Consider the following 8,172-nt stretch of genomic DNA (forward strand, 5'->3'; position numbering starts at 1 on the left):
AAGACATTATTGTTATTAATATCATCATTACCACCTCTGCTACAAGAAGAGTTTGAAGAAATGTGTGGTTCACAGTTGTGATGCAAGATTTCTAAGAATTACAGTCATTGAAGGTAAAATTTTAATGTGTGTAAAGATTTGCTATTTTAAGGATTTATTGTGCATAAGTAAAAAAAAAAAAAAATAGTGGTTGCCTGCAATTCACGCTCACCAAGTTTAGTTCAGTGTCAACCCAACTTTGCTTTTAACTTCTGCAACAGTGGGAGGGAGGGAGCAGGAGAGAGCGGGCACAGCATGAACGGAGGCAGCTGGAGGGATGGAAAGAAAGGGAGGTGGATGGGGGGGAGAAAAAGGCGGGGGAGGGATAAATGGAGGAGGTAGAGTTGGAAGAACGAGATATAGTAAAGATTGTGGTGGATCAAAAGAATACTGTTCTCAGCAACACAAAGAATCAGACGCGTGGGACAAAGGAAAAGACTTAGAAAGACCTCCAAAATCTCAACACTGGGGAAAGAAGTTTCAATGATTTATTCAACAGAACATGTTAAATCACAGCAGAGGGGAGGCATTGTAAAAAATAAACTTTCCAGCTAAGTTAAAGTGTGTGTGTGTGTGTGTGTGTGTGTGTGTGTGTGTGTGTGTGTGTGTGTGTGTGTGTGTGTGTGTGTGTGTGTGTGTGTGTGTGTGTGTGTGTGTGTGTGTGTGTGTGTGTGTGTGTGTGTGTGTGTGTGTGTGTGCGCGCTTTGGCACGGGAACAGGTAGGATGTTACCACAGAGGTTTGTGTGCAGATGATACCGGCTGCAGCGCGGGGATAGAAGCCCTTATCCCCAGAAACCACTGGGGAGAGAAGGAGCTTCAACGGATGGAGGGTATAAATAGTAATGGCACCGAAACAGAGACTGATCCAAGCTGCCAATATCGACTTGTACTGGAGGGAAACCGAAAACCAAACTGCCGTAGCTGCTAACGCTGCCTCGCGTCCCCGTGAGTCAACAGCACCGTAGCTTCACAATCAAGGTGGAGGGGTTTGTCGATTTGTTTCGTCGATGCTTTAATTAAGTGTGGTGTTCATAAATGTGCCACTAGTTTCTCTAGACGTCAATCTATTGATCCACCGCTTTACCCACTTTAACTGAAATGTCTTAACTGTTGGATGGATATCCATGACATTCTTTACTGGCATTCATGAAGCCTGCTGATTTTGGTATTTTTTGTATTTTACTGAAATATCTTGACTGTCATAATTCCTGCCTCAGTGTCGTGTGTCTTCGTCCCTCCTTCCACTCTCATTCCGACTTCCCCAGGTCCTCCATTTGCTTTCCAGCCATCCGAACCCAAGCCATCCTGTTCGGGGCTCAACAACAAGGCTTGCCCGTTTTCCCGGGGAAAGTAAAATGTCATTCCAGGCCAGTAAATCGAGCTCGAACTCACTCGCCCAATCGAGTCAGTGGTAAAAAAGAAGTAAAGTCATCGATTTTTCCCTGAGCTGATGGAAAGAGCTAAAGAATCGTCTCGCTTCCTTCTCATTTCTGTTGATTGCACTCGGGAGTAAATGGGAGTCTTTTCACACAAACAACGCTCTTTTCTGATCTTCCCTCAGGCACAGCTCTCCTTTCTCTTCTCTTTCTCACGTCGATGCTGCTCTTCTAGATTTAATTGCTTCACCTCAGAGACAACAGCCGAGCGGAGCTAGACCAACAGGGGTAGGAAATAACGTTGAGCTGGTTGTACCTCTGTATACCCCCGATGAGTTCAAGATGCATTTTCCAATGAAGAGGACGATGGTTCAAACACTTTGCAATGAGGTGCCATCTGAAATTACGAATCAGGGAGTTGGCTGATCATCTGCCAGCTGCCCTGTGCAGTCCTGGTTCTGGTTCTCCCTTGCCTCCGTTCCCTCCAGCAGGCCCAGTGATACTTTATTCAACAGCTTAGCCCTGATCAGGACACTGTGTAATTAAACCTTGGTCTCACTGTAGAATGTCTGGCTTTTTTTTCCCACACAAATAAGTAACAGAAAAAACAGTCCCCTTGAATTCTACTGAAAGAGAATATATAGAAGATAATATGAGCTTTTGACCTTTATAATAATAAAAGGCATATTTAAATGCTAATTCTCTGTGCAGGGAGATCAGGGACAGGTCTGAAGTCAGAAGTTGAGGACCCTTTCTTCGGGTCGTCTGGGTTGTCTCTCGTCTGACCTCTTAAATCATGGTCTGGCCCTCCGAGGCTGGCCTCAGAGCTATAAAGATAAGCCAGGCCTTCTCCAACACTGCAGGCTTCCCTGGGGTGATGGGAGCCATAGATAGACCCCACACCACTTTCCTGACACGAAATAAACCTTTCCACTTTGTTCAGCTCCAAGCATGTGATCACAAAATGGTGTTCATTGATTGCTATACAGGGTACACAGGGTTGTTGCTCAATGCCAGAATCTACAATCTGACCGAAACAAAAGGGCAATAACTGACGCAAGAAAATATTTCCCCAGTGACACACACATCACAGGAGATCCGTCTTTCCCGCTGCAGCTATGGCCTCTGGTGCCAAATACAAAGGACAACTCACTAGACTCCAGTCACACTACAACACAGAGTGTTGTCGAGAGATCATGGTTCAAGAGGTTTGAATATGTTGACATGGAACACACTGACCTTATCCCCATGTGCATTCTGGAAAGCCACGTACTCCATAACGTCTGCGTAGTGAACGATCACCACCTGGAGGAGCTGATGCGGCGAGAAAAAGAGGCCTAACCCTCCGCTTCTAGCCCAAGAGCCTGAAGTCTTGTACCAGCATCACTGTTGATTCAAAAGTGGAGACCCTTGCATGAACCAAGAAGATCATTTAAAAGACATCAGTTGATAAATGACTGTAATTATTATTATTTAATATTGCAATGTTGCTAAACAAATATGTTTAAATATTAAAATGATCGCAGAATATTGACATTCAAAACATAATACTGAAGAATAAAAAAATGAAATCCATAAATGTTTATGCCTCATAAAAATAATCATACAAATAATAACAAAAACATTCAATCTGTTTGTGTTCTTTTCTTGTTTTGTTTTTGAAAGCAAGTTCAGGACAGCACAGGATCCTTTGCATCATCTGCTGTGTGCCGTCGGTGTTCCTCCTGTGCTTTCTCATCTGATGCTTCCTATCGGGCTTGAGAATCTGCTCTGTAGTCTTTCAGTCAGCCAGGTTCTTCTTCGGCCTTTCTTTTTAAGTTGGAGGCATGCTGTGGTCTCAGGAAGTGCTTGTTCTTGGGGCGTAGTCTGGTCTGTCAAGTTGGTATCCATGGGCAGCTGGGGATCCAGCAGGGAATTGTTCTTTCTATCAAGACCTGATGTGTTGCTTGCAGTTGCCAAAGGTATACACAATGTTCGGGTATTTGTGCAACAGTTCATCTAAGACATGAAAATAGAGACATGTTGCCCTGCCGGCCCCTGAGTTCTTCTTCTTTGACAGAGCATCTTTATAAACTCTGGTCATCCGTTGCTGGTCAGTTGATTCCTCAGCTGGTCTTGGCTCTGATTCAAAAAAGAAGAGGAGATGAAAAAAAAGCCAAAACAAAAAAACTACATGTTTTGCACAATGTCTCTCAACGCCGGGACCCTCTCAGGACACTGAGGGAGATCCCACGAGGTCTCCATTAAAATGAGGAATATTAGCATTCTTGCGTTCACCAGTCAACCTAATGACAGAATGTGCAATAACTAACATTGATCATCATGTTCCCTCTCCGCTGTTATTTATCTGGCTACAGTTAGTAGAAGTAACAATTTGCGAGACAGTTTAAGTGTGGAATTCTGGTCTAAATCATATTTAGCGCGCTTGACATTACAAAAAAAGATCTTCTCAGGTGGAAATGCCTGTGACACAACCATACGTAATGGGGGTTCATGGCTTCAACCGAATATTTCACATGATTTAAACATGTACATTTTTAATAGAGAATACAGTATTGCAAATATTAGCTTGTTACAGTGCATAAGGACATGTTTTTTCATGGATTTCCTATCTCTAATTATCCATGCTACAGGTAACACGTCTCAAGCCAGACCTTAGCTGGAAAGGAGATATCTGATCCAAAGGACCCATCTGCAGAAATAAAGGTTACAGTGGTTGAGTCAAAACTAACAAGACACCCTCTGGAAATTCCTCGTTGGTCTTGTAGGCTGATGTCAGTGATGTAAAACATGAAAAGAGCTTGTCTCATACGTTTTTTTTTTCTTCTTTTTCGTGGAGAGACGAGTCAAGCTGTCAAGGCTTTACACGGCGATGCAGCTAACGAAGAAGCATGACTTTATGCCCGTAGCTGCGAGAGACGGGTCTGAGGTCAGGGCGATCCTTAGTTTGACGACCATCGGCCTGAATGACTGGAGAGGGTATTGACTGAGAATGTGCATCGGCTATCTCAGATATTTATGACCAGCCTTTGCTCATGCAATCGTGATGCTGTGAGAAAGGCCAGAGAATGACTGAGATCGTTCAGGAAGTGTGATAGGGAGAAGTGGTAGAAAGTGTTTCCCACCAGAAACATGGGCTCACAACCTGCATCCTACATTATATATATTGTCCTTGAGGTCAGCATAGACTTTTACGACACCTAACCAAGACCACAAACTTTGCTTGGCCTTTGTCTCAAGTAGCCAGACCTATCTCCATAGCACTGTGTCAGCATTAACGAAAGGTCTGGCTCCACAAGTTAGCATTCTGCTACAAGGGTAAAAAAAGGCTCTGGCATGTTTGTATTTCTTTTCACAACCATCTTATGGAGCGCTCGGCACAGGATGCAGGCACAGTTCTCTTGCTGCATGAGGTACGTGACCCATGGCAAGCTGATACCCCCACGGTCTAAATCCGGTGCGACGAGCCTGGCCTGAACCAAGAACTGCCTGTATATAACCATTACAACATGAATCAGGCTTCGTGACAGGAGCAGAAATTGCAGTGAACAGCTGAAACAATTCATCAATTAGTGGATCAACAGAATACTGATGTGCAACCATTTTGATAAATGATTAATCATTTGAAGTAATGATTAGAAAAAGCTTTGTTTATCTGGAACATTAGACTGGGGGGGGGGGGGACATAATGTACTTTTCATGAAGATCAAGAAGAAAAGAAAGATATTATTAATAATATCAACTTTGCCCTGCAGGAACATGAGGGAGCAGTGTGTGGATTTCAGCAGAACTAATGGGTGTGTGAACAGTTTGAAGTTGCAATTACAATAAGCATGTCCTCATCATATACACGCTGTGTGAAAAACACAATAGGCTGCATTGGGAATCCTGTAAAACATGCTTGCTGTTACAAATTGGTTGTCATCAATGTAATTTCGGTTTTGTGTGTATATTCATGAATCATGTGTACCTATAGGGGGATAGACTGTTTGTCCTGGGGCATCAGTCTTGTGTAAATACATGCGTGTGTTGGTCTGATATGTGTAAACTGGATAATATGTGTGTTTGAACGACGGACCCCAGTTTGTGCTGCATTCATTTTCTACCAGCTGCTGCCATTCATAACTCACTGTCATGCTGCATGCCTTTTAAATTGTTTGAGAAAACAGAGGCGGGAAACACATACCCCTGTTATTTTGTCACTGTCGACTGTTCGGCGCAGGGACGAGGATCGGTTGGGTGGGTTGAGGAGTGTGAGGCTAAAACTCACCCCACAGAGAAGGAGGCCAGAGCACGCGTCCGGCTGCTTTGTACAGTCGACACGCTGCAATAAGAAATCTACCAAGACTGGTTTGCAATTATAAGGAATTTAATTCCACTGATGCAAGCACGTTATTTACAGTGAAGTACACTATTTCATGAAATATTAAATCAATAAAACCCCGTTTGAAAAAAACTCAACTCAGCTTCTCAGGTATAAAAAACACGTCCGTCGTCTGAGAGCCATCACGCGAGAGAGAAAAAGACTTGAAATGAAACCACCCACATATTCGTTCGCAACTCCGCCCCTCCCGTCTATCTCAATTTCTATTGGCTAACTTCTCTACACACTTCTGTAAACGTATCTCCACATCTCTCTCTCCCTGAGTTTCGAACACATTCAAATTGTCAGTTATGGCTTAATTCCTTCTATGATAATCCTTCAGTATAAAAGTTAAACTTCTGCAACTTGGCAGAAGCTTCATGTCTTATTCGCTCCTAATCTTACAACCCTTTATGTTTATCTTAATTATGCAGTCCCAAAACCCTTATGTTTATGACTAATTATGAATTCTTAATTATGAATTATTAAACACTTTTATTATATCTACTGAACATACTGTTTTTTGCTCAAATTTCTTACAGGAGGAGCAGGCGGATGGGTGGTTGGACCTTGAATTCGAGAGAGCGAGAGACCGGGCCCAGCCGAGCATCGGGCCGGCAAGGCAGGCGAAAATAAACAGCGGGTCTGAAGAATCAATTCAGCGTGCATGTCAGAGGACTGTCAAACTCCCCTGCATGATGGACAGTCTGGATGTTCGCAGTCTATTTGCCGCCAGGCTGCGGGGCGGTGAGTAAGTGAACCGTGCCGAGCACAGACAATATGAAGAGGGAGTGCAGAGCAATATCTGCTGTTGCCATGCTAGATCAGCATAAACGTCAAGGCCGCTGTGGTGTGGCCCGAGGGGTCTCCTGAGGAGAGCTGCGTGTGTGTGTGTGTGTGTGTGTGTGCCTATATGTGGCTGTCTGTGTGCCTAGGGTATCAATATGTGTGTTAGTTTGCAGTATGATACATATTTATCAATGTTTATTTAAAATCATAATTAACTCAATCCCTTTCGCTATGGTTGATTTGTTTACAGGGTGCTATAGGTGCTGTATGTATGTATGTATGTATGTATATAGCAGCTGGGTTTAATTCAGGGAACATTCAACTTAGTGACACTGAAGTAACAGTTTCTGTCACCCATGTGGTAGCCATGCTGTGCCCCACAATAACACGCTTTTTAAAAAATGTGTCTGCAGTTTCACATTGGATTTTGTTCAAGAGCTGGTGCCAGACAATGTAATTCCTCAAGTTCTGTATTACAATTGTATCCCTCGAGCTTTTCATCAGCGCTCAGTGAGGAGGATTTCAATCTCAACTGATCATACCTGCTGTTTTTGGTTCAAAACATCTTCATGCGCCTGCAATAACGTATTACAATGTCCTTGCGGCCTTGATCTTCGTCACTATCAGCAGCTTCTCTTAACACACAACAAACTGACATGAAGACTGACACACAGCTTGATGATGAAAGTCACAATGGAAAACCCTCTGTCCGAAAACATGAATCTGTAAATCACTCTCTCCTGCATGGCATATTGAAGAACAAATCCCTTCACAAAGATGGATATTTTTTTAAATTCAAATCCCCAACAGCTGAAACCCGACAGCTGTATGATTGCAAAGTTGATTGTTCGATGGTTAAAAATACTGCACATTTAAATGAAGCTCCATATTCATTCAATTTGGTTTAATAAACAGAGGTGTTTTCAGGCACCTCTGTATCGTCGAATATCTTTCAATTATTTTTCAAATACTTTAGACACCCCTCAACTTTTCACAGCGTGCTGTGGAGTCCTTTTGGGTACGTAAGCTACTTACACTAAGTCTTTGCCTTTAGGCTGCACCACTGACTCACAAACCACATACCTGTTAGTGTTAGTCAGTCACATTACTGGTCTGATTCTTGTGTCGTATATAAGAAATGTGACAGCAAGAAAATGATCTTTGAGGCTGATATAGATATCAAAATTAGATTTTTTCTTTTTTTTTTCTAAAATCTGATATGTGATGATGTATGTCATCGATACTGTGTGGGATTAAATTTCCTTAAAGACATCTGTGGCATTTCTCTAAAGTTATTTCTCGCTCTTTGAAAAGCTTAAATTAGCCAATGAAAGTTGTTTGGGTTTAAAGACGTGCTGTGGAGTTTTCCTGTGAACCAATTTCTACTTTCATTCAGCATGAGACGCATGAGACAAGAGAATGGGGACCCGCTCATGAAAACATTTCTCAACAGCGCTACTAGTGGTCAAAGTCGACACAGGGTCCCTTTAACTTTCAGTTTCAATATTCTTAGAAAGGGTGTAACTTGCTGCCATGTTAAAGTACACAATCTACAATTGTACGTATCGTGACACAGAAATGCATTTGTGTCCTTCCAGAAGAAC

The 8,172-nt window shown here is 42.7% G+C and overlaps 1 long non-coding RNA gene across 1 annotated transcript; it reads right to left on the reverse strand.

Annotated features, from left to right (window-relative positions):
- Positions 1 to 269: 269 nt before the first annotated feature.
- On the reverse strand, positions 270 to 5,916 carry LOC306793441. The gene is made up of 3 exons (XR_013772888.1): positions 5,603 to 5,916; positions 2,656 to 3,537; positions 270 to 308 (listed from the first exon to the last, which is right to left on the reverse strand). It is a non-coding gene; the product is annotated as an uncharacterized lncRNA (long non-coding RNA).
- Positions 5,917 to 8,172: the final 2,256 nt, after the last annotated feature.

The sequence above is a fragment of the Melanostigma gelatinosum genome (genome assembly GCF_949748355.1).
Source record: "Melanostigma gelatinosum genome assembly, chromosome: 19".
Taxonomy (NCBI): domain Eukaryota; kingdom Metazoa; phylum Chordata; class Actinopteri; order Perciformes; family Zoarcidae; genus Melanostigma; species Melanostigma gelatinosum.